The 27,866-nt window shown below is 41.7% G+C and overlaps 1 protein-coding gene across 4 annotated transcripts in view; it reads right to left on the bottom strand.

Annotated features, from left to right (window-relative positions):
- Positions 1–27,866, bottom strand: part of SEMA5B (semaphorin 5B) — a 267,399-nt gene that overhangs the window by 185,585 nt on the left and 53,948 nt on the right. For all 4 annotated transcript variants that reach the window (XM_033064123.1, XM_033064122.1, XM_033064124.1 and 1 more), the window contains exon 2: positions 9,258–9,481. The gene's annotated coding sequence lies outside the window, so the exon portion shown is untranslated. The remainder of the gene's footprint in view (positions 1–9,257; positions 9,482–27,866) is intronic.

Consider the following 27,866-nt stretch of genomic DNA (forward strand, 5'->3'; position numbering starts at 1 on the left):
AAATCAAATGTAGTGAAAATGTTATTTAAATTTAGCCACAAAGCAATACAAAATTTTTCTTTAATGCTCACCTGAAGGTTGCTTCAAAACTACCTTCAGCTGCAATTATTTGCTTTCTGCAAAAAATCCTAGCCCACAGATTGGGTAGCAGAAAATGTTTGTGGAAACAATAAATATTTTAACACAATCAATCTGACTGAGAAATTTTGCAGCCCTGTTTGAACTTTTCATAATCCCAAATGCTTCATCCTCACAGAAGAGACAAGGAATCACTCTTGTCCCAGTTTCCAGGTGGGAGATTTGCACCAATGAGAAATGTAGGCTATGAACACATATCTTACTCCTCAAGGCAATGCTTTCTTTGGGAACACTCCTGTCCTCATCATCCATCACCATGCCTCATCATTCACTCCTGCTGGAGTTCGCTGCACCTTCCATTCTGCCAGTTGAACTACAGACGCACTCAGGTTAGTCAAGAGTTATTTGAACTGCTCAAGTCAATGCAGGAGCTGCAGACAGATGATGTGTGAGTGCAGCCTACATGATTTGCCCCCAGTATCACAGCAGGCATGGCAGAGCAGAGAGCCTGCACACTGGTTGTGAGCCATAAACCCCCTCTTTGAAACACCAAAAGCAAAGCTCAGAATGAACAAATTTGCTTGAGAAACCCACATCTGAAAGGTTATTGTCACTGTTCTCACCCTTATGTCTTAACCAAACCCCACAATAGTCTCATGAAAGTAAAAAGGTAAAAAAATATGATAAATTCTAACAAATTCTAGAATATTTTGTACTAATTTATCCTTTAATAGTGGCAGCACCACAAAGCCTACCCTGTGCCTGAACTCTTTGCATTGAGCACAGTGCAGACATTGGCCGTGGTAGTCTCTGCTCCCTGAAGCTCACCAGCAAGAGATCAAAGACCTAAAAGTGTAGGCAGGGAGAAGAAAGACAGCAAAAATTGGAGGAAACTTTTGTACAATGGCTTCTGAGCACAAATCCCACTTAGCCAGTAGGAAATGAATCACTGCAAAGAGATGCTGACCCCACTACCTATTATGCTCGACAGACAAACTCAGTGAAATAATTTATCTAGTTATTTACATGGCTTCCATTAGAGTCATGTCTGAGCATTCACAAACCAGATGGGTTTTTCCTCACTGTGCTCCTGAGAAGGAGCACATGCTGCTAATGCTATATCATAGACAAGGAATAGACATACTAAAAAGACAAAATGCTTTTTTTAGGGGAACTAGTATCTGATCTGACAAAATTCTATATAATGCCAGAGGGCTTCTGTAGGTTAAGGTGCTGCACTCAGGGACAGGCCATCAGGCTTTAGCTATAGGCAGACTTCTTACCACCCTGGTAATTATTTTTTGAACAATGGCTTCTATACAGTATGAATCAGGAAAAGTGAAAAGGAAAAAGAGAAAGGGAGGGTAAAAAGGGAAAAAAAATTATAAAGGAAAGTCATGATAAATGTAGCACCATCTGAAAAAAACCAAACTGCAGAAACAGAGGAACTAGTCATGCAGTTTGCTGAGGGGACTGAAGCAATTGTTTCCATCAAGAAACCTCATTCATCACATTTCCATAACCCAGAAAAGGCTCTCACAGTCCCCCCTTTCAACATATGAAGACTAACATGCATACAGACTCTCACATTTCCTTCCTTCTCTATCAGTCTTTCCTCATGGAAGAAATCATTGGAAAGGGATGAAGATGTGAACATTTCTGCAGCTGTTCTGCCAGGGCTGAATCCTGAAGGTGGGACACCAAAAGGAACCCAGGGGTGACAGAGCACCCACCAAAATGACTCTGTCTTCACTCTCGGATAATTCCTGCTTCTTCAAAATGGTGACAGCGGAAATGCTTCTTCAGTGATATCCCAGGAGACAGATCAGAGCTCAACACATCAGCTTGTGAGCAAACAAGATCCATCTGTTAGCTCAGACCTCCAGGACTGGTAGGTAGTCTTTTATAAAATAAGCCACTGGACAGCACAAGCTCTAGGTTTCATTAGCAGAAGAATTCTGGTCTGCATACTGCCTCTTAACATAATAGTTCCCCTTTGGCTAGAGAATAGAGGATTCCCTAAACGAACCCTTTGATCTGCAAGACACTGAGCCTTCTACTGAAATTTCTTCTCAGACATTTGAGTTCCCTGCCAGGTTACAGCATGAAACCTTTCTCATCTCTCCATTAAAGCAGCAGATAGACAGATGGGATAGTCTTCATTTTTCAGGACTCTTGTAGTTCATTTCCCATCAATTTTAACAGGAATGCTCAGAGCTCCTGTTAAGTTCAAGAGAACCAAACCTACAGATTGTGCTCAATCAAAGCCAGGAGAATTCCAAGTCTGGTAGTCCCTCCACAGGGCTATCATCAATTAAAAAGAACCAGTATAATATAAACAACAGTATAGTGGCCAAACTTCCCCCTCCACACACATTTTTGAAAATAATTTTTGAAAAGTCTTTGAGCATTCCAGATAAAAAGCACAGTGAGTGCTGTTAGTGGAGGTGGAACTGTACCAGAACTACCACTGTGTCTAAATGTCTTCTCTTCATTAATGGGTTTTATTCTTTCCTCATTGCCACTCAAAGGCAACAAGGTGTTATTGCCCTTCTGCAAGCTATGAAAAATCCAACACAGCAGATGGATTACACACCTCACCCAAGGTCCCTTGGGACACCCACATTTGCACAGAGAACTGATCCCAAAATGCCACATACTCAGTGCCCTGCCTTTCCCTCCAGCCCAGCCTAATTCTCTGAATTTCATGATGATTCAAAAGTCTATTTAAAGCCCCTACAGCTATGGGTGTGTGCAAGGAATTAAGGCTGAGCCAAAAAGCTTGAATTGAGCAACTCTGGTTGAGATTCCTGGTAAGAGTGAAACACAGAGCTGGGAGGGTTTAACCTGACATGGGAAAAAGGTGGCATGTGTTAACTGGGTTATGATGTGAATGCCCCAAAAGGTACAGTAGCAATTCCAGTGTTCTCTTCCCAGTCAATCTGCCCTGAAAGCACTCCAATGGTACCCACAGCCTAGCACAGCTTTCCCAAGCCTGCCCCTTGCTTGCATAGCAAGAGCTGCTATGAATCAGGAGAAAAACAGATACAGAGGAAAAGCTACTGATACCTCTTGCAGTTTCCCAGTGTAAATGGAGTGGCCAGGCACAGTTACACACTGAAATGAAGGCAGCCAGGAGAGCTGACATGGTTCACAGACACACAGCCATGGTTTACTACTCAAACCCTGCTAAGCTCTTTAGGTAAGCTTTGTTATTACAGATGGTATTGCTTGCCCTAGATCTGATGTCCAAAATGGGGCTGCTCTCTGTAATCCTTCAGAGGCTGCTTATAAATCAGAGAATGCTTCACCTCTTGACACATGGCACTAATAGATGATAATGTAAATGGTGCAGTATTTTAACCTTTACAGGCATTTGCTTAGGTTACTGTAGACAAAAATGAGGTCAGGAACTGGGGTCATGAGCCTTAATCTCGAAGAGCCTCAGTCTGGAGTGATCTGGAGCCTTCTGGCTTGTACAGTGCCATGCCCATGGCTGACTTTCACAGCGAGCAAAAGGCTGAGGGTGGAAAGGGGGGAGTGAGCTCTCCTGTCCCAGCCCTGCTCAGCTGCACCCCACAGTGCCCCCTGCACCTCCCAGGACCCTCCCAAGCCACTTTGCTGAGTAAGAAACAGTAACTGCAGTTGCTGTGGAAATTATTTTGAAGGCATCAACCCCTAAACACAGAGAGTAAACAAAATCTGCTTCTGTATGAGCTCTTCCACTTTTCTCAGGCATCTGAGGGATGTCCTTTATAAACCATGAGATAAGAGCAGACTGGCTGTTCAGACTGCATATCTGCCTGGTTCCTTAGATACCAACAAAAGCCCAAAGGCACGGCTTGGCATCTCATCCCCTTCTTGTAAACTCTTTCAGAAAGTTACAGCTGATTTTGACACAAAGATGATGAGAAATGGGGAGCTATTTGTGCCATTCTGGGGAACATGCCAAACCCTGTATTAACACCCCCAACCCTGTTAAAAACAAAATAAAGCAAAAAAACCCCACCAAACCCAACAACCAAACCAGCAAAAAACAACCCTCCTGTTTGCTACTGATTAGGCAGCCGAATTAAAACTGATGAAGTGATTGGATAGGAGCCAAAGCTGTTTATCTGCACATAAATCACAGACATGCTTTACTCAGCCAGTATGGATTTACTGAGCTGGAGGAAAGACCTCGTACTCAGAATGCTGATTATTACAGCAATTAAAATATCAGTGAAGCAAACATTTTGGATGGAAAGCTGTTAGGGGCTACTGGAGAAATCATTCTATTAAATATGAATTCAATCAGGTTTCAAATTTTTTTAAAAGAGAGTTTTAATAGAGGGTTTCTTTTTTCTGATTAAGTATATGTTGTTAGAAAAATCTAATTCAAAAGGAGAAAAGACACAAAATAACTAGCTGGACATGCCAAAGGAGATTAGAAAGGAAGGCTGATACATATTTTATGATCACAAGGGAATTAAAAAAATAAATTGAGAGATGTACTGTCAAATCAGACACAGTGTTAATAGCTAAAGTATATGGCAGTAAGAACTGCTGTTCCCACAGCTATTAATGTAAAACTGAAAATTTGGAGCAGGCTGCAGCAAAGGAAAATAAATCACACTTCTGTTTTTTTTTTTCAATTTGAAAAAATATATAAAATAAATCCCTACCTCCATCATTCACTCTCTGCATCCCAACCCCACGACACCAAGACTGTCATTTCAGCAAGCTACAACTTCCAGGCAAGTGAGAAAAGCGACAATTTCTTCCTATTAATCATTGCTAATTTATTTATGCAATTTTTCTACTTATGAGAATCATTGGCCTGGAGATTATTTCCTCATTCCCCTTTGAGTTCTGAGAAACTCTTTAACATGGGAAGTAGTTAAGGGGGGGAGGTAAAGAGGGGAGAGTGTCATGTAGCCAAGTTACGCATCCTAGCTGGAATTTGGGATGATGTCTTGCAGTTCTGCCTCCTTCAGCCAAGTTTCATACAGGAAGCACGAACACGCCAAGGGCGCTGTGAAATCCACTGGAGCCAATAAATTGCACTTGACTCCATTAACACACTCCTGCTATGGATCCCTTCACAAAACCCTCAGACACCTTGCAACCAGTCTGCTCGTGAGGTAGCCAACAACTTGCACAGGGGAAAGGTTCAGGAGCCAAGAGGATCCTCTGATGAAGCCTCGCAGATTCAGGGTGTGTATGCACGTGGGATGTGTATCCAGAGCCCTTCCAGAAAAGGGAAACACTGCTGATATATAAGGCTTATATGGAATTGTGGCCATGGAAGGTCAAGGTGTCACAAATGAGGTAAAGGGCAAATTGCTGTGAGGAACTTCACAAGGCCCCTGGAAGAGAACTCACTCCTTGCCCAGAGGCTTCTCTCCAAGCCTGGGATGGGTGCAGTGGTACCACAGAGGAGCAGGCATCCCCATTAGTTCATGCAGTTTTTGCCCATACACAACAACCTTTTTCAGCTAGGAAAAATGACTAGGAAAACATTTCTAAAATTTGTAGATTAAAATTTTGTAATGCATGTATTACAAGTCTGACTGTTATTTCAAGGCTAATAGCAGCAAGAATAATTTCACCTAACATGGAAATAACTCTATGATAACTTTCTGGAGTAAGAGATAACTTTTGAGGAAAGTAGCTGACAAATTACTTGACAAATTTGTCAACTACTTTGCAGCCATCAAGATAAAGAGTTTTATATGTTGTATGATTTTTTTATGTATATATATAAGAAACTTTTATTGGATTGTTGATAAAAGCCTGAGCTACAAAGGAGCTTTTTCCCCCAGCTGAGAAAAGGCAAGCTGCTAGACAAATCAGTTCAATCTCTGCCTTTCAAACAATATAAAGCAGTATAACTTTCAGGAGTAACACCTCATCTGTTTTTTTTTCCAGACTGCCTATCAGGAATCAAGCAGTAAGTAAACATTTGAAAAGTGTTCCTCTGAGAGCAAAGGTTTAGATTTGAGTCACAGGATCCATTGAAAAGAAAAATTGCTTCTGTGCATTGGGACAGTGCCTTCCCTTCTGAAAAGTTTCTAAAAAGAGCAAATGGAGATAATCTTTTTACAAGGTATAACCCATATGGAAATTCATTATTGTTTCCCCTTAAAAAAAGTCAAGATAGTTTAGAAAGTGAGGATGGAATCACTATTTTAAAAAGGTTAAAAATATGTAGAAGATTTCCTAACAACTATAGCCAGTAAAGGTATGGTTAAGGTGCTTTATCATAGTCTAAAGTGAAGCTCTGATTGATGAGAACATGAGATAAACAAAAGAGGTAAAGACATAATAGAGCCCTAAATCACTAAGAGTATTTAATCCAGAAGTGGGGGTATATATACCCAGCGATTGTTGATTAAATATTTTAAGGATCTATTCTTCTCCCAGCACAAAACACTCTCTAGAGTGTCTTCAGCACTGCAGCTCCCTGAAGGCAGCATTACTGCTCATTAGCCCCGTGCAATCACCACTGTGGGCTGCAGAGCTGAAAGGAATCATTGTTCCTGCTGTACAAAAGCTAAACTGAACCTCCAGAGAAGGGGAATGGTTTGCAAAGGATTTTACAGCAAACCAGTGGCACAACTGGGGAATGGGGGGAACCCCAACTTGCAAGCCACTGCCTCCCAGACACTATTCCTCATTGCCTGCAAGAACACCCTGGAGTTAGGCATTAGTTTCATTCCTGCCTTTTCCCAGGACTATTCACTTAAGACTGTCACCAAAAGCATGTACATATGCATGGAAGGACAGAGGCAGGGCCCGGGATAGCGCTCAAATTCAGTACTTAGCTCTAGGTTCTTTCAAGAGCTGTGAAAGATAAACCCTTTCCTTCAGTGGATTTAAATTGGAGATGAAAGTTTGATCCTTAAAGACCTAAACTAGACCTATATCTGCTTGGAAATAGTTTTCTGTCATAGCCAACATTTGTCCTGAATTCAGTCTGATTACACAGTGTTAAGTATGGCAGGCACCTGAGCACAGAGCATAATCCCACACCAGAGCACACTGGATATACAGGCAAGGGAGGGTAAGTCACAGAGCCAGACAGAGTGTCCTGGATGGTCACACCAAGCTGCACTCTTTTCTTTAACACTGATTAATTTAGGTGATTAGATGAGTCAAAAATTTAGAGGGAGCTGTTGTTCATTACCTATTTTTCCCCTTTGGCTATTCCAAGAGATGTTTCAAGGGACAGATGATATTTTTAACATATAGTTATGGTTCTCATTAGCACTAAATCCATGAATATGAATATGAAAAGAATTCAAGGAGAGACAGGAAGTGACTGCAAACATCTTTAGTTAAAGAAAATTTCTATTCTTCCTCCAAAGAGTACAGCTGCACCATTCTGGTGCAGAATGTACCACTCTGGGCAAGGAAAATCAAAGAAGTAAAAGCCACTGAGCCAAGTTCACCTTTCACATTGTTTCTTTGCCAGACCCAGGATACAGAGAGCAGCTCTGCCCAAGACATTTCCAACATGACTCTTCTGATTAAAGCTTGATCTGTTGACATTGACATTCAGTCTTTTGATTTTGCCAGGCCTTTCAAAGCAGAGATGAGAGGGGACCAAACCTGTGTTGCCAGTCCTGTCGGCTGCTCAGCCTCCCACCAGCTCACAGTGCAGGACACCAGTGAAACAGCCAAAGGAGCAGTGCCTTTACAGGCCAGCAACCCCCAGCTTGCAGCAGCCATGCCACAAACCAAAGTACTGGAAGTCCAAGCAAATTTTAAGATCAAACTCACAGGGCTTTTAGGATCCCTGATATGCAGTCAAACATTTCTCAATAAAATAACATTCCTCTGCCCCTAGACTGCCCAGGGTACAGGAGAGACTTGCTTGAGCAAGTCTCTGGAGCATAAGGAGCACATGACTATCCCTTTTTTCTCTATGCACTGTGGCACTCAGCCCCTCTGAGTGTGTATTTTTGTCCAGCAGCAGAATCAGGCCATATGATCCCATTCTCCCTTGTGAGATGACCAAGTCTATGCTCAGTATAGCAACCTGCAAAAGAACAGTGTGTCTGGGATTTCTGGGGCTTTCTGAACACGTCTCTGCAGACTGCTGCCTGCTAATGGCACCACTTGATTGATTGATTCCTGCAACCTCCTTCACATCTCCTCTCTTTCAGAGCACTCCCAGCCTGGGAGCTGTCTGCAGGACTGCAACTGACACTTCCCCTGGAAAAACATTTTCTGGACCCATATGTCTTTGCCAGACAGACCAAAGGGAAATGAATCAAAAGGATGGGACCAAATGGGTTGTTCTGGAAAACTCTGTGTTGTGTCCATCATTCTACAAAATCAGAGAGAAACATTTTATATTTCTGTCAAAATCAAAAATTAGTTTTCAATAAAAAGTTTAAAAATGTCTTTCCATTTTCCAAACTGAAACTATAACCTTTCCAGAGTGGAAACTCTTCCTAGTTTCAGACAGCACAAAATGAGCACAAACTATAAATAGTATTATAGTATTTTCTTGTAGTTCTCCTGTGGAAAATCTGTTGAGTTTTTGTGGAATATATTCTAGGACCAAACAAATCAATTTCTACTCAGCATTCCCCTGCTTATACTATATCACATCTATCTGACCTGAGTAACTGAGAAGTAGTAGGTTCTTGTATAACAATGAACTCTGGCAAAACATACCAACACTATTTTGGATTTGAAATGGTATGTAACCAGGGCCTGCAGCAGTGACCCACCTTTTTAATTAACTGTGATTTCCTTGCCCATTAAACAGCAGCTAAAAAGTTGCATCAATTCCCTATACTGCAGTAGGCACACATTTTTAATAACCAAATGGTTAGAGGAAGCTACATGCTTTATAGACAGTCCAAATATAAGGTTACCAACAAAGTCAAGAGACTAAGTCCCATTGAGTCTAATGACAGCAGAGTTAAGACATTGAACCACTTGAAAATGCTGCATCTAATGTCTGTCATTCTTTGCCTTTTCCAAAATCACAAATAGGCTGTGGCAGCCTCAGGAACAGTGGCCAAGTATTCCAGTTCCAGATTTGTGCTTAACTACTTGACATATCCTCTCATCACTGGAGCAGGAGACAGAATGATCAGAGACCAAAACCCCTCACACTGAGCAATCTGCAAATATCATGTTTCAGCCCAACAGAGATGTGTGTCATTCCATCACTAACTCACCAGCCCAGAGGACAAGTCCAAGACAAACGTCCCGGCAGCAGTCCAAGGTCAGAGTCCCAGAAGGTAAACCCGTCAAGAATGGGCGATGTAAACACTCCCTCTCAGAGGCAGTCCCACTGCAGTCTTCTCTGAGTCCCCTGCACTCTGGAAACTTCCTTCTCTGGCATGCCTCTTCGGACTTCTTCCTTCTAGTTTTCACATAAACTTGTTTGTGGATGATTTATCTATTAAAAAAAAAATAAAAGCACATTTTTCCTTCATTAAAAAAGAAGTACGTCTGCATTTGGCTGATACAAATAATAGTGTTATAAAGTTCTCTTTGAGGAAGGATCTCTCTACTTCATGTCCTTCCTCTTTCCTGAGTTATGTGACAAAGATCCTGGGAAAATAGCTCATAAACTTCATGGTAAGAACCACCTCCCCTTATCCCTTTTCCCTCCTCTCAACATTTTTGGAAACAATTTAAATTATCCCATTCTGGGTCTGAGAATTGAATCTGATATGTCATAATTTCTGAAGGGCCTTCTTTTCATCCATCACTAACCAGGACACAGAAACCCTATTCAGTGTAAATGTGACTCAGTTTAATTTTCCCAAAGAGCATTTGATTTACTTTCTGGTATACACAAGTGAGTAAATATTACTTAGTAGGCTAGAATTTCATGAAACCCAACAAAAATGAGGGCTCCAGATCACTAGAAGTAGCATAAACATATGGTGAAAACTTTGAAATCGTCCCCAAGACTACAGAGGCATCCTGTGAGGCAGCCAGGAAAGAACTGAAGTCAATTTTCTGAGTCCCCGTGTAGAGCCTTAAACATAAGCCATCTTTCCTCCATATCTCTGCTCTCAGAAAACACATATTTTCAGTTTTTGCCTAGCTAGCAAATATCAAAAGCTAGCAGTTTTCTGCCTCCAGTATCAACTCAGTTACAATAATTTTAATTGCATTTGGTTTCCTAAGTCATCGTCGCCTCTCACAGTAATTTTTGCTGAAAATGTATCTTCTGTCATTGCATGGGCTCCATTCTATTCCAGCTACACTGTTCTCTCCACACTTTTGGCACTGCATTCAAAAATCAAAGTGCCAAATCCCTCTGTGAACTACTCAGATGCAGCACTTATATATGCCTATCAAATTCAGAGAGAAGTCAACTTTGACCCTAAGTAAGCTGATATATGAAAACATGACAGTACTTCTTTGGCTAGAGGAAAAAAGAGATTACTTATAAATCCTTTACTTAATTCTTTGTGTCTGTATTACAAAACAAGCTATTATAAACCTCCTCAGATTGTTCTAAACAGTACAAGCAAACCTATCAAAATGAGATGCACATGCCAGCATCATAAATGCTTTTCCAAACAAATGTTAAGCACAGTTGCAGCATCACTTCAGGTCAGTGCAGTCCTATAGTAACTACAAGTGCTAAGAACAGAGCAAAGAACAGATTCAGAGCAGAACCCATCCTTTTTCATCTAAAAAGAAAATAAATTTCAAAGAGAACCCAATAAAAAGTGAAGGAAACTTTGGAAAAGCAATGAAATCCCCAAGCCTGTCACTATATGCAGAGCTAATGATGGCTCTGTTAGTGAGCTGAAGAGGAATGGTACAAAGGATGGACACTCTGCCAGACACTGACAAGCCAAGACAAAATGAAGAGTTATGAACAGTTATAAAGCAAGACTTGTTTCCCCCTGGTGATGAACTACTCTGTTCAACTACAGATCCAGGGCAGACACAGGATTTAGTCTATGGTATCTAACCAAAAAAATGTGACTGACACCTACTGAAAGGAGGGAAGGTATCTTAAGTAACTCCTTAGTTGAACAACACGGGAAAGACTGCCCTTATCCCACAGAGCATTGCCCATTTTACGTAGGGATAAAGATGAGATCTGCTAGGGGAAGACTACTTGGCATTTGCACCCTAAGGAGCAACTCAATTTCACAGCATAAAAGGACTAAAGCTTGAATCAGTTATGTAGCTGCATCCAGTACCTGACACATATTAGTTGATAAACACTGGTCATGTGTTATATTGATTCAAAAAATGTTTTGACAAAACACTTTGGAAGTGTTTGCTTTCCTATGGTCCTGGAACACTACTAGTGTAACTTTCATAGGTCATTGTTGAACTGCTTCAATGCCTCACATGAGAGGTGGATTAAATCTGTGACTCTCCCCAGCCAAAACGATTGAGTTACTGCACCCAAATCTCTTGCACTGACTCCTGATAATTCGCATTTACTTCTTCAGTCTTTACAGCTTCTTTCTTTGACATTTACTGCCAGTGCAACTGCTGCCTTCCCTTCCACAGAACATCACAAACACTTTATTACTAATTTTCACCAAAAAGCAGAGATCTGAAAGCAGCTGGGATGGCAAGTCCTTCAAGCAACATACAAACTTTCGATTTCAACAGTAGCCTAGAAGCAAAATCTTGAAATCTCACAACTGGAGAGTGGAGGTTGCAGCTAAAGTGACTTACACATCCAGTGAGGGATGCTGCAGAACCAAGGACAGATTGCACAAATGGACTCATTTGTACTGCAGAGGAAATAATGTCCACAGCAGTACAGATGATTTCCTACAAGTGTTTATGTGTTTGCAAGGAGGAAAGAAACTTGAGTAGCAACCAGGTTTCCATCTGAAACTTTCTGGTAGCTGTAAACTGCTAATTTTCCACTTCTCCAATGAAAATCTCAAAGCTTAAAGAAGATCTCTATAAAGCAATATTTTTACAGGAATAAATTAATCTTCCAGCGAGCTCTCCAACACACACATCCATAGTAGCATGTAACAACCAATGCTAGTATTTAGGCTAACCTATTTTCTTTGCTAAAAGCAACACTACTCTATTTCTCTTTAGGACACCTCCCATTTTCATTTCAGGTAATTACAGAATAAAATCTACTGTCTTCTCCACTGCCATTGCTATTGACAGAGACCAATGCCTAAAGACTTATTTTCCAGTGTACAGTTAGATCCCTAGCAAGCTCTGCCCATCAGATTATTCCATTAATTTTCCAAATGACATGAGATCACAGTTTTACATTTATTTCCTGATGATTATCAAGATCCTGGAAATATTGCATTTAATTTTTAACAGCTCAAATCCTTATGACAATTCTGTTTCTTAAACACAGTAATTGTCATCTGTTTTGGACAATAGGAGCCACTTCCATGCACTGAATGTTACCCTTCCATTTTCAGATATTGAAAAATTCATCAGTTGGCAATCATTAACTGTTATCTGGGATCCCTATGCAACCTCATCAATTAGGTACTTTGTGCCTATCAGTATTTTTAAAATAAAGCCAGAACTATCAGCTGTGCTACAAAGAGACAAATAGTTTTGTTAATCATTTGTCTTCATAGTATCAGAATCACCGATTTAAATACCAGTATCAATTCTTGCACTGTTCACCAGTTCCAGTAAATTTGCACTGGAAATACATTTGGTTCACTTTTACTCAGATATGAGGTTCAGGCAGTTTGCATTTGTAGTCTCTTTTTCATAATGTCTTCCTGGCAACAGATACCAGGCTGTTTTCAGAAATGCTCCTAAAATGTGCTGTAAGCAGGCAGGAGCTCAAGAGCCCATTTGGAGCAGCAAGCCCTGCAGGTGGGGAATTAAGATCACTCATCATGTAACAACAGCCATGGGGTCAGCTCTGTTTCAAGGAAACAGTAGGAGGGAATACAAGAGTAGGATTTCCAACAGGTACCTCTGAGCTGTCCATTGTGCTCAAAACAGGGAAGAGTGAAGCGCCCAAGCCCCCACAAGGCAATGAAGAGTTCCCCCCAGCCTGACAGTTCTGACCAGGCACAAAATTGTACGAGGTTGTAAATCTCCATTACCTGTACAACCACAGCGCGCTTAAGTTTTTGTTTCATATTAAGAAAATACAAAATATCCGATTTCTCTCTTCAGTGTTAGAGAAAAAAGAAGGATTCTACAATGCTGCCATAGTGCCTTTATTCAAACATGGATTACCAATGCAACTAATGGCCGTGATGGACAAGGTTGACAAAACACCGCTGGACTCGCCACTGAACCCACGGTATCAGGCAGGAAAGACTGAATGCTACACTCACTGATTTCGGAAAACAGAGTATTTTTACCTAGTTTGTCATAACTACCTCATTAAGCAAATGATTTTCCTTTCTGCCTGCCCCATACCATCTAAAAGTTTAGCCTCATTTCCAGTTTGAATTTGCCCTTTATTAAATTGAATTCACTGTTCTTTGTGTTATTACTTGTGTTATGTATCATTTCCTTTTCCCGGTATTAAATGACCCTTAAGATGATCATCCTGCCATTAAGCATTTCTCTAGATGAAACTGGCTAAATTCATTCCTGTTTCTGTACCTCCTTTAATGGTGCCGACTTCTTTTGGAGTCTGGTTTCTGACATTAAGAGCATGATCTTGGTACATGATGCTACAGGTGTGATCTTAGCAGCAGCAAAATGACACATTTGTAAATTCTCTAATCCAACAAAGCTGATTTTCAGCCTTTAATAAAATGAGCGGTGTTTCGATAACTTCCATCAACAAATACTTCTTTTCCTGACTGCTTTCATTCTGCATCACTCATCTCAGGATAGATTTGCTGATTCAGACTAGATGCTTCCCTTGTGGCACCATAAACATCTCTACATGGAATTAAGAACCCTTTGGGTCTCAGAACTGCTCAAGCCTTTCAGCAACCAGGTTCAGTGATGTGAGAGGAACTGGTTCATGATGTCAAACAGGAATGAAGTTAAGAACTCTTCAGTTTTCCTAAATCTTGAGCTGTGGGATACAGGATTTATTGTGGAGTTAGGCATCCAACACCAGTAAGGTTAGTGCAGTTGTGAGTTTCAACTGAACTGCTTGTCCCTTCATTTACACATTCTTTTAACTCAGCTGTTTTTCATATGCATTCTACCTTCTCTCTGTTCATGTACAGTTTGATGCAGTCATTTCCTTGCTTTGTGATCCTTTCCTATATGTCCTTCTCCAGACCTGGACCAAACCTCATGTTTGAAAGACATTTCTAAACTACCTTAATAGGCTCAGCCTCCCATATTTCAAATCATCAATGGACAGAAGTAACAAAACTTGTCTGATCAGTTTAAGTACAGACATCCCTCACGGATGCTTATTGCATGTGTGCACATGCAGTTACAAAATCACACAAGCTTCTTCACCTGTAGGATCAAACCTCTTGAAATTCTTCCATGATTAACTTGCAAATAGCTTATAACCCAACCATAGACCCACCTAGAAGGCTGCTAACAGGACCTACCTTCTGCTCACCAAAGCTGTTAGCTTCTAAGGCTTTTTTTTTTTAATAGGATATGGACATAGATATAATCTGAACATATATATGTGTCTATATATATATTTGTATATTTATGTATGTATGTATGTATTTATATAGATATGTCTGTATATTTATGTGTATAAGTTTAAATGTATATGTATAGTTATACAGATACTTATTCATAATTTTGGCCTCATATGCCCCCAATGAGCAAAACACTTGAGAATTATTCTTCCAGTAGGGTTGTGGCAGCATGGTGAAAATCTCTCTGCTCTTAATTAATCAAAAGCTCTTAAACTCATGGAATTATAAACTACCAGAAGCAGAAATCTATTGAATGTAAGAAATGTGCTTTAGATAAGCAGCAGGGAATAAAGTACAAGATGGCCCAGTGTTACTTGGCTTGAAAAGGGTTTACTTCCCCTGGGTCAGAAGCAGATCTTTTAGTGTTCCTTCTTTACTTTTAATGAAACTTTACCACAGAATCTCCCCTGTACCATGACCTGGGATTCATAAAAACAATGCAACAGCCTATATATTTTTCTGATTGTACTTTCTAGAGCCAATTTCACACAGCCTGTTTATAAGTCACTCACCAGAAAGCAGAAAAGAACGTTTTCCATCTCTTTACTGAAAAGCAAAAAACCTCAAACCAAACAAAATTGTACACAGCTGTGTGACACCAGCAGCGACTTTTATGATACCATATGCCCAGCTGAATGGTGTTTCACTCAGCTGATGTAGCCTTACTGAAAGGTTAATAAAGAGGCTAATAAAGGCCGAGTCTGTTATAAAGGAGATAGATTTCAATTTGCAAGGAGAAAGAGGGGAGGAAAACAGAAAGGCAGGAGAAATCTCTTCTGAGGGCGCTGCTGGCATGCCATGATTTGCAATGCTGGGACAAGGGGCCTTTTAGGGGTTTCACTATGACAGCCTATAGGGCAAGCAGAGCCAGGACCTGCTCCAAAGCCCCCTGCAAGGTTCTTTTCCTGGAGTCACACTGCCAACCCAGACCTTGTGTTCCAGCTTAAGGACAAGAGAAACCAACATCTCAGTTCTCATCTGCTTCTGTATCTGACACTATTTATCACTCTGATGGACTGTATTACAATCAAAAAGATTTGAGGGGGTTGCCAGCCTGGGGGGCTTTTTTCATCCAGATGCAAAAGAAAGTCTGAGATGGAAACCACTTTAGAACACACACATGGAGTTGTGAGATGCACCATCCCTGAGCAATGGGGCTGGGCCACCCACAGGCACCAAACAGCCTCGGATCCTCACCTGCACTTCCTACCACTGCACAGAAAGTGGGGAGCAAAGCTGATTTCTACTGCACCAAGCCTTCCCTTCACATTTGCAGACATTTCTGCAGAGCCTGGCAAGCTTCCTCCAGCCTCCCAGGAAGGCATTTCCAGCACACCCTGTCCCAAGACCCTCTGCTCCCCCCACACACTCAAATCCCATCAAGGTAAACAAGTGATAAGACTTCAGGATTAGGTCTACTGACCTCAGAAGGAATTTTGCTCAAACAAGCATTAAGCCTAGAAGGATTTTGTCCTTACTGAGAGGCTTCTAAAGGTTTCCCACATAAGAGTTTGAGGAAAATGACTTGTGGAATTTACATCCCGCTTTGCTCCCTCAAACATTTTGGCAGCTTATCCTGGAGGACACCAGAGCTGGCACTCAGACAAGACGTCAGCTCACAGCCTAACAAATTATTGATTCTCTTCTCACTTTGAAGCAAGGCAACAACAAATTCCTAAATGCACTGCATCCTTCAATATCTCCCTCCAGAGAAATACCCATCTGTAACACTGGCAGTAAGGAGGTGTTTCCATCTCAGGCCATCTTGGGGGCCAGAGCTCTGTGCTTGTGTATTTTGTTCTCCATGACCAAGTGAGATTTCTGCACAGAGTAACTTTCAAATCCACACTGAGAAGCAGTGAGACACATATGCAAATATTTGAGTGCACATATATGAAATAGATAGAATTTGGAGTGCAGAAGGTGTCCAGCAGAGAACGGGGTTAAGAGTTTGTTTTCCCCAGTATTACATTATTAAGAGATAAACAGAATTTTCCATGCGTCATACACTTAATGAGCTCCAGATTGAGGACACAAAAAGATCTTGACATTGGCTTGAAGAAACAAAATGTTCAAAATTATCATTACAAACTGAGGCACTTCATCATAAAAGGCACATCACCCACGTGAGCATCAGTTTTTTGAAATTCCTGTTATTTTTCTGTAACTAATAGCTGTATGTCCCATGCTCTCTTCACTGTCCATTCACTAGGGATGTAGGTTCTCCCTTGACCCACTGCTCTGCAAGGGCTGTGCCTTCTCTTGGTGCTGGTATGCCAACTCTGCAGCCCCTAAATGCCAGAACCAGCATACAGCCACCAAAAAGTACTGGTGACTCAGCACTAGACTCACGTCATGAGCAGAATGGAGAGTAACATCTACTTCTACCCCTCTGACTGTCATTGTGGGAGCAGCTTTCCCTTGTGTGAAGGGCTAGAAATGAGGCTATTTAATGGATTCTATCATGGAATGCCTTGGGTATAGAGGAGAGGCCAGGAACCAAACCCACGAGCTGCAGCTTGCAGTCGTTCGATACATCTCGTATGCGACGCCTCCCACTGCCCTGCACCAGCTCACATTAGGACTAGAAGGGGTCCCTTGGGCAAATTCTGCATTCTCACAATTTAGAATACAGATGAATCCAGCAGCTCATCTATTCTGCATTGAAATGCTTCTCCTGCACCTGAAATCAATATGGTCTTCATGCAAATTTTTGCTACATGTGCTGCATGGATTCTAAACATTCATTCAGTTGACACACCTAAATAGCTCAGAAAATGATATTATGGCTTAGCAAGTCAATGATCTACAGTTTTATATCTCCCTAACCACATATTTATAAACAACACCATCAACCTTGTTAAGGCTACTGTGTGAAGCTCTTATACCATTTCTAAAGACATTTTTTTGCAAACACTACTTTTATCAGAAACATTAAACAGCAATATTTTTTTTTTTGCTCCAGGCACTCCTTTCTGATTAGGATTGATACAACAGAGATTTAAAATGTGCAAAATACTCTGTACCACAAATCCACAAATACTTTTCATTGTCCCTGTGAATTGCAGTATGTCCCCATTTCAAGAATCTGCTTTGCTTTAGATAACGTTGCCAAGTTACTAAAAAAAACCCACCAGCAGTGGACTGTTTGCATCCCAGGGTCATAATAATGTATCCTGGTGATATTGAAACATCCAGATGTAAACAATACAGAAACAGAAGGATGTTGATCCAAGTGGCCAAGTCTTTTAAAAAAAAATGCATTTCTAAAGCAAAGTAAGATTTTGACCATGGGATAGTACTGATATAGGTACCTTCAGAACTAGGTGCCAATTTTAGCATTTCTCAGATGAATTTGCAAACTGAGCTCATATGTTGATCTCACAGCAGAATAGAGACCTCAAGAGATGCAGATTCCTGTACACTGAAGAGGCTGGAATAATCACTCCTAGCCCCAAGGCAGAGAAATAGGAGAACATTTGCTTTCAATATTTAAATCAACTAATGCTGCAGGATATCTCGTCATTAATACAAACATACATAATAACAGGCAGAGGACAGCATTGAGATAGACACCTATCCTGCTGCATAGTTTTGCAGCCTTAAAATACCCTGGATAGAAATCAAATATGAGCCACTATTAGCTACAACAAGGTTTTTTAGGAGATGGACTGATAGCAAGACAAGGCAGATTGTGAATCTTTTATTGGGCTAGTATATAAGCTGTAACACATGAGCTTTCCAGCCAAAAGAAGTCTTCAGGGGGCTGGCAGCAGAAAGAACATTTCTGGCCTGAAAACATCTCAATGTTTCGAGCCAACACAAAGTCTCCACCTCTGCCCATTTTATCTCAAGCAGCTGAAAATATTTTTTGCAGCCTGTTTGTGACAGTGACAATGACAACCTGCACAAACCCAGCAGGCCAAACAGAAAAGTCCTTACTGCTGAAGTGCTCTGTTTGGTCTCTGTCCATCCAGGCTATTTATGGAGCAGTCACAGGGACACTCACAGCCCAATCATGGAGACAGGCAAGTTTTGCAAGAAGTACAGGCACAAAATTCACAATTCTCTGTGAAAACAAACAAATCCTTTCCTCTGTCACTACTACTTGGGTGTCCCTGGAAGTGACCATTGCAAATCTCTTGCAATTATAATGCAACTTAAGGGAGGAAAAACAATGTTGTTAAGGCGTTTCTCAGAGACCAAGGGATGTGGCCAGGAATGACTTCCAACTCTTTTGATAAGGTTTCCATACAAACATACCGGCCACTTAGCAGAAATTTGAACAAGGTGTTTCCAAAATAAAAGACTGAGGGGGTGTTAGTTGAGTTAAAAAGCTGCGCTCTGAAAACTGGCACTGCAATAACTCAGACCCTGCCGAGACAATCATAGATGCCAAAAAGAAAAACAATTTTATTATTGTTCACATAATATTACTAAATACATGAAGCACAGAGAGTTTAAGCAATCTAGCCACCAGGATCAGAAACTTAACTGTGATCTCTTGCACCTGCAAAACACTTTTTGCAGCAGAAAATGGGATGGATTTTTCAAGTGTCTAGGATACACATGAGTACTGAAATAGGGTTTCCAGCAGCAGTAAGGCTGAAGTGGGTCAGAAAATCTTTGGAAACCTTTTTTTCCTTGAGCCAAAACAATTTGTGGTATCATATCAGTTCTGCTAAAATTGTGTCAGAAAGGCAAAAAAAGGAAGAAAACTGGGAAGGTTATGAAAAGGGGAAAATCAGACATGGAAAAGCTTTAAGAAGCATAAAACATTCTGAAATAAGGTTTTGCTTCTGCATGTTCTGTATTATGCATCTGAAGATAAACATTCCTTAAAACAAAGCATTTCTGTGAACTCCATACAAAGCTTCCTCCCTCCCTCACCTGAGAATTTCCTTTCCAGTTTTGAAATTGTCTATGTTTGATCCTACCCAGAATAAGTGCAAATATTAAAATCCTACATAAAACATAACTTTTGTCCATGCCATAACTTACACCTAAAACTCCATTCTTCTTTGTAAGGACAATACACCTGAGCAGTACACAAAATGTTCTGGTCTTCTTTATTAGGCATCTAAATATTTTTTAAAAATATAAACCCAGCTAGTTAGGAAGACATGAAGCCAGGTAGCCCTAAGCATACACCAGACTGCATTTTCAGACAAGTCATTTAGAAGCATAAGGTTATGAATAATCTGATCCCAACTATCCCAACAAACAGGAAAAATAATGAAAGCAAAAGGGAGAGGGAAAGAATTCAAGCAAGCAGTGTATGTATGATAACGACAGTGCTGGAGCATCACTGTAGTGTAGCCAGGCTGTGGCAGGAGATAACATTCAGTCCCCAGAGAAACCTTTAGGTTCATGACAAATCAAGGATGATGCTCAACAGCCATTTGATGAGCTCTGCAACAGCTGCTGAGGTCTGCATGCCACTGCAACACAGCTGGAAATGCACAGTGCCACAGCATTAACTGGATAATGACTCAAGCCTTGCCAAGCAGAGTATCAGTAACTTTTCTGATGAGTTATTTGTGTCCATAATCAGCTGTGAAACTGTTTAGGAAAGACGTTCTCTGCAAAGCAAACTACTGTTGTTAATAAAGTTGTCTGGCCTGAAAGCCGCAACAAACCAGACTTAAAACCATGTTGCAGGCATAGGGCAATTAAATGTTTTCCCAGTGATGGAAATTTAAGAAGTATTTAAAAGGCAGAAAACATGGTAAATGAATTAATTGATGGACCTTTGTCGATGAAATGGAATATGTGCTGGGGGAACAGAAGAACTACAGTGCACCCATCACAGTAGCATCAAGGGTGAAAATTTTACATCATCGGAGGGCCATTTTTGACTTGGGAAAAAATCCTAACAGCACAGTCACTTACATCTTGATTGCAAGACATCATATGCTCTGATAAAGGCTGGCACCAGCCTTCCCAGTGAGCAGAATCCAGGGAACAAATTGTGGCACAGGCAGTTCTAGTTCCCTCAGTCTTGCCAGAGAAAAGCTGTACTCACTTCACTGCAAGAAATGTCAAACATCAGGCTGTGTGCAGCCACCCTACAGGGGAAACAAGGGGCAGAACCCAGCTTGCTGCTTCCCCTCACTCTGTCATGGTGAAATGAATCAGTGTTGGAGGAAATATTGTGGTCAACACAGTGGGAGATTAGACTCTATTCCCCTGTGCACAGGGACAGGTCAGGCTAACCCAGCTCTTCTAGTTTGGTTTTTTTTGTGCACAGTACAAGAAAATCCCTGGCACAGCTGTCAGCCATAGGCTCTCTCCCTTCATTGAGTGACTGCTCTGGCCAGTTAAGGGAGCGTCTCTCAGCTGATGGTGAACAGTGCCACAGTTGTCATCACCATTCCTGGACCCAGAATCATCTGCAGCTGCCGTGTTCTTGGTGAGCCCATGAATCACTGCCCACAAAGAGGTGACAAGGGGGGTGTGGCAGGTGAGGATGCAGCAGGAAGGCAGAGGGTACATTCCTACCTTTGCCTAAGTACACGAAAAATCAGCCTCAGTCCAGACTTAAGACATTCACATATTACCACACTGACCAGTCTTTTCCCATCCCTCACAGGTCAAAGGCATCTGCCTGAAAGAATGTAAATTAAATAACAATCATTGCCTTCTCCTTTATTATACCAATGCCTAGAGTGTGGAAAAGGGGGCAGGGGGAACCTAGGAGAATCTTACTTTGATTTACATCAAATGCCATTTGTACTTTTCACTGGCTGCCTGAGGGGGAGGAAATCCACAGAATGAATATGGGGGGGGGTCTTTATCATCACCAAAAGAAGAGAAATGCAAGAAAAGAGCAGATGGGAGAGGATGAAAAGAGGAAAAGGAAGTATTTCAGAGAAGTGAGTTTATAGCTGTTGTTTCTTCAGCACTTCACGGGTTCAGATTGAGCACATATGCTGAGGAAGGGGAGGAGGTTTCTACAGACCACAGCAGAGGCTGTGGTACTTTTCCAGAGGTTTCTACTACTCAGAAACTGAGTCCCAGGAACTGTTCCGTAATAGACTTCTAGGGATGACAGCAATGAGAGCACTGATTTTGCAAACATTAGAGGAAAAGGACTCATTTTAATGGATCTCAGCATGTTTGACATGCACTGAGGGCAGGGATAGAGCCCACACAGCCCACAAAGACAAACAGAGCATTTGCTACAGATGCCTGCTCATGCAGCTGTATCAGTGAGTAACTGAAAGAGCCTGTTGCTGCAGAAGGTCCCCCAACAGGAGCTAGAATGCTGAGAAAAGCTGTATTCCCCATATTTTCCTTGGACAACCTGGTAATAACTGCACAGAGCACAAACTCCTCTTACTCTCATGACATGAGAATCCAGGTGTATCTCACTGAGCTCTCACAGAGACCATGGGAATCAAGTAGAACAAAACAACATCCAGCCTGGTTGGACTCAAGTAGTCTCAGTGGTAATAAGGCCTTTTATTCCCTTGTGCATGATGACCCATCAGGAGAAACCATCATTGTCAATGCTCAATTTTATCTCAAATCTTGCACTAGCTGGTCATTCTTTTAAAACACAGGTTTCTATAGCTACACAAAAGTGAGTGCTGTTCCTGGTTCCTGAGGAAATGAGATCAAACGTGCAGTATGACTTTCTCTTCTTCCTACTAACTTGAGAACTCATGGACCAGCTTTTATCCAGAGCAGAGTAGAGCTGAGGCATCCAGGATAAGTTCTCACAAATTTCATTAACTCAAGCTCTGGAGAGGACATAGCTCCAGGAAAGGCTGAAATGTGAACTGAGGAAGACACAGCTCTGCCTGGCTACAGAAGCAAAACAAACAAACAAAATTCAGCTGCATCAATTTCAGAGAAATTACCTTCTTGAGCATAAAGTTTAAAAACCGTTTGTTTCTAAGGATCATTGAATTAATAATCATGAAAACCAGTGTTTTTTTCAAATGTTATTTTATTTCCCATCATTAATTCAGCTTCTTTGAACTGCTAAAGATATGTGCACATGAATGGCAAACTGAATGTGTCCTTCAAGTGCCACATCAAGATGATGCTATGGAAAGGCACTGCAGTACCCTTTGTTCCCTCACTAAATCTGCCCTGGGGATAAGTCCAACCCATAGGGATGGGATTTAGCCAAAACCCACTGCAGACCACAGCAGAGATAAAGCTGGCATTTCTGGTATTGCCCTAACTAGGGTGGTTTAGATGCCAGTATTTCAGGCTTCCTGAGCAGGTCGCTTTCATTAACACTGTCACTGATGGAGGGGGCACCCACAAGAGAATTAGAGCTCTGAAAATATCTCCATGCAGACAGGGACAAAGAGGCCTCCTCCTCATGGTGATTTACTTCACGGCAGCAATGAAAATTCCTGTCTGGAACCAAGTGCCTGACTGCAAACTTACCACAGCTCCAGGGCTAGCAGAGTCAAAAGGTCACATTATTTATTTGTTGCTCTTCCAAGATCACTTTCCCATGAACTAGATGGAGTCTCAAATGCCTTCTATTTCACAGAAGATTGTGATTAATCTAAGTCTTGGTTCAATTTGTGACTAGCAATGTTTTCTTAAAAAAACTCTGTCTTAAAATTCACTCCTTGGATTCTTAGCAGTTTTAAAATTGGACAATTAGTTTTAAACTAAAATATTTAAAGGTCTTCTTTTGCTAAGCAAGTGTAATGAGTGCAGAAAATAAATTGCTCTATTTCTCAATGTAATTCTTTGCCCAGCAGAGGAAGAGTTTCATGTTCAGGAACTTCAGCTGTTCTCTTTTCCCCCTCTCTGTGTTAAGACATGGAAAAGGTCTGTTCTGCTCCCAGTCCTGCTATCCACCCTGTGTGCTGTTGCATGTTAAACTCAAATTTCATGTGTGTTTTCTCAGCTAATAAAAGTGCTTGTCTGTCTCTGAAGTATGGTATTATTTAATTTTTATGTAATATAATAGAGCATGATTTTATATGATCTCTCATAACTTTCTCTTCTTCAAAAAGTAGCAGCTCCTGGAGCTGTGGTGTTCCACAAGTTTCTCATTACACTAAATTTTTTTTTAAAAAGAAAAAAAAAAGGAAAAAAATAAGAAGCTTTTAGTGTTTAGGGTAAGAAAAAGGAGATTGAAAAGGTGAAAATACCATACGTTCAAAAACCAGAAGAGCCCTAGCAAATCATGTTACAGCAGTTTAAGACATCACCATCCCCAGATGTCTGCCTCAACCATTTGCTAGAGGTTTCCATTGCTTGAGGCAATGGGCAGAGCAGAACATGTGTCTGCACTTAAACACAACAGCTTAGAGCCAGAGATCTCAGCACAGCCATCAGCCTCAGGTTTGTGCTAAAGGAGAGGTTTTGCACAGAGCTGGAGGCAGCACAAGCTTATCTGCCCTTCTCCCTACTCTGCTGTGAAACAGGGGCCCTAACAGGCAGGGCTGGGCAGACAGTGGAGCCACATCTCTGGCTCCAGGTTCATCCACCCTCATTTTGTACCCCAGCATTTCACACTGTTTCGGAAGCAGCAATACTAATGCTGCCATAGGATCCAGGTCAGCTTGGCTTCCCTGCTCAGTCACCCCATAACCCCAGCTCTTCAATGTCCTCTGCAATCCCACCCTGGCCTTGCACCATCCCTCTTCCAAATCTCCTGACATGCCCTCATGACACTCATGACAGACTGTCCCACATCCCCAGCCAGGACATGACTTTCTCCCCACAGAACCTGGCATGTGGAGCTGCATGCTGCCCATGGCCGAGCTGGCAGCCCAGCCCAGTCAGCCACTGTGGCACTAAGGCAACTGCTTCTCCATGGAGGCACTGATTTGGCTCCCTGTCCTCCACCCAACTACAGCATTTTCATTTGCCAGTCACAGGAATGCTTCTTGCCCCCTTCCAGGGGAGTATCTGTGCATCAGGAACCATTGACAGCAGTGATCCAGTGATCCAATTGCTCTGCAGAAGGAGCTTGGGGATACAGATGTTGGCTACACATAACTTAGCCATGGTTTAAACTCATGACCTTGGGGATTTACTCCCCCGAATATAACACTTTATTCTGAGATTGCTTTTCCACCCCAAACACTCATCAAAACATTAATAAGGCATGAGGTCTTATATGCTAAAATGGGCACATCCCCACTGGGAAAACAGCCATCGCAGAAGTCTCAAGCCTGGCAGGAAACTGGCTTTCCAAGAGCCTGGAGTTATGTGGGACAAACTACATGATGCTACTCAGCAACTTTTCCCAGAGAAATACAGCAAGGGCCATGACAAGGCCAACAAAGACTAAAAATATCCCAGAGTTTAGCCCACGCTCTACATATTGTTCCATTTAATGTGCCATAATTAAGGCTTTCTGTCCACATAGAGAGATGTATGCAGTGCAACACCGTCACACAACTGGGAACAGCGATGCCTAAGAGACTCAGAGACAAGGGGATAGTGCTGCTGTTCAGCACAGAAGACACCACAGTGTCAGGGATAACAGCAAATTGAGGGGAATGCCTCAGAAGGAAAAGAACTCTTCACAGGGTAATGGGAAGCAGGATTAAAAATTCAGCAGTTTAGGTCGATCCCAGCAATTTGGTGAGTTTAGCTGCCTTCAACATTTACATTTCTCAGAGTTTTGTCTACAAATTGTACTTATCTGAGACTGAAAAGCATCTATTTAAAGCAGGCTCTAATTTGAGACATTTTTCCCTTTGATAATATGACGGCATCAAATTCCGAAGTACTAAAAACCAGACAAAAAATCAAGAGCTGAGATGCTGCAAGATATGACATTTTTCATTTAACAGCAAGCCAGTCTGACACTCTCATGGATCCCAGCATGCTGTTAATCTGTAAAGCTCTAATGCCATTGTTAATAGTTAGAGGAAGGCAGTTATGTTTCAGGAGACAAAATTAATTTTAAAACTTTGAAGTGCATTTAAACAAACGTTACTGAAACCTCTCCTTGTGGTCCTTGAATTCCCATCGTGTAGACACTATACCCTTCATGTAACCCCTGGCTGCTGATTAATGAAACTTGGCAAAGGGTAGCAAAGTCACGCCAAAGGCAGCACAAAATCCCAAATTTCTTGAAATCCCAGGGGTGAAAATGCACAGACAACAACAGTACCCTCCAATCATTTCCTGACTTCACTTAGCCAGAAGTTTGAGATAAGAGTGCTCAAATAGGCAGTGCTTTTCCCTCTGTGTTCCTGACAATGGCTCCACATTCAAAGCAATCACAGCCATCTCCTGTGTACAATTACAGCCTTTTACAGTCTCACCTTGTCTAACTCCCCACCACGGACCACAGGTCTAGTCAGACACTACGTGCATTTGCAGTAAGTTTTCATGTAGTTGCCTGGATCTCTGGCTCCAGTAGGAACTCTGCTGTCTGCAAAATTAACAGGCATGAAAAAGTTGGATACAATTCTCACGTAAGCTAAAGCTGAGCTTTTTGGATCATTAGTGTTCATAGCACCTAATCATGCTACTGCAAGAATAACTAACCCTTTACGTTCTGCAGGTGCTGGCCTGAGCTGCAAAGGCTGAACATCCAAATTGGCTGTGTGTTCATGTTCTACATCACATCTCAGTTTTTCTGCTTTGTTTTATTTATGACTAAAAAGCAATAATCCACATGCCATGTGATCAGATAATCTATAATCTGGTTTGCTTGCTCTGCAGCAAGTTTCAAAAGACAATATTCTGCAAGCAGCAGCATCCCAGCTCGGTGCACAGGTAGGTCAGAGCAACACACTGCAGTAACAATCAGACATAGCCAAGGTGACCAAAAGCCCAAGTCCCAGGTCTCCTTTGGAACAAGAAGGAATGCCTGTTCAGCCACAGCACTGCAGCACTCGAGATACCCCCACATACCCTGAGCAGCAAAGGGAGAAGAGCCGTGTCGGGAGGGAACGTAACTCGCTCCTGCAGCCAAGGGCAGAGCCAGCCGTGGTTTGCTGTGCATTGTGGCAGTGCTGCCAGGGATGCAAAGCCCGGGAAAACCCATCAAAACAAGCCTGCACACAGCCTGACAAGTCAGGCTAAAAATGACCCGTGCAGATTTCTCACCCTGTGCAAAGCCACTATTCTTCAGATCAATAATGGGGTGTGAGGGCAAATGGTTTGCTACATTAGAACAATTAACCTTTATACTGTTTGGCCATTTGTAGACACAAATCCTTTCAAGCAGGAATCTTGGATGCAAGTAATTGATATTTTTGGTCAACTAAGGTACATTTCCTACAATGTATCCTACATGTCATATATCATAATGTGTACCATGTGTCATCACATATCCATGCTTCTCCCAAAGCTGCACCTCAGTCCTACTCCTCAAAATTTGTCAACTCTTCATGCCTGGTGGCAGTTTCCATTGCATGTGGTAGAGGGTAAGTGGTGTGCATGCACTGAGGCAGCAGAAAATCTGTTTAAGACATTCCAACAACAAGTCTGGAGGCAGCAGTGCAAAAATCCCAATCTCAGTTCGGATTTTGATTTCCTCCTGTGACCCCGGTTAAGCATGTGTATGCCAGCTTTCCCACCTGTGCAAGATCTCAGTTCCTGGGGGTCTTGTGAAGATTACCTTCTTTAAGGCTCTTAGGAGAGTTAAAATAAATTATTTCCCTTGTGGTTGCACAGATGTCCATGTGGAAGTCCTGGGCTTCTCAACATAAATGCAACCAAGAGTTTCTGCAGCACTGCAACCATGTTCTACAGAAGGGACCAAAACCTGTATTTAAAGAGAGGAATTAAAGACTTCTGGGAATAATTTTTAGCCAGTACCTAGGAGACTGCTTCTGGGAGATTGTGCTCTGCAGAACTTTACAGGATGACTTAAGAATACTCAAAATTCCATTTTCCGGTATAAAAGAGTGAGACTGGGAAAGCTAAAAAAGAAGACTGGGATGACAAAATGCAGAGAAGAAATACCAGACAGGGACTATAAAATAAATGCAAAGAGTCAAATGTCTAGGGAAGGCAGGGCAAGATAGGAAACAATATTCCAGTTATGAACACCAGAAAAAGCCAGGCTATAAGAAATCCTTACATATCAGTGAGTGAGCAGTAGCTCCTCTGGGAAAAGGTCTGAAAGAATTAATTCAACAGTGAAGTGGGAAAAGATAATGAAGAAAGCACTGGTGTGACACTTATAGACTGCTGGAAATCATGGTGAAAGTGCTAATGAAGTGCACGTTGTTATTTACCACTGAGCAAGCCCCTCACCATGCCAGG

This window comes from Catharus ustulatus, chromosome 7 (assembly GCF_009819885.2).
Source record: "Catharus ustulatus isolate bCatUst1 chromosome 7, bCatUst1.pri.v2, whole genome shotgun sequence".
Taxonomy (NCBI): Eukaryota; Metazoa; Chordata; class Aves; order Passeriformes; family Turdidae; genus Catharus; species Catharus ustulatus.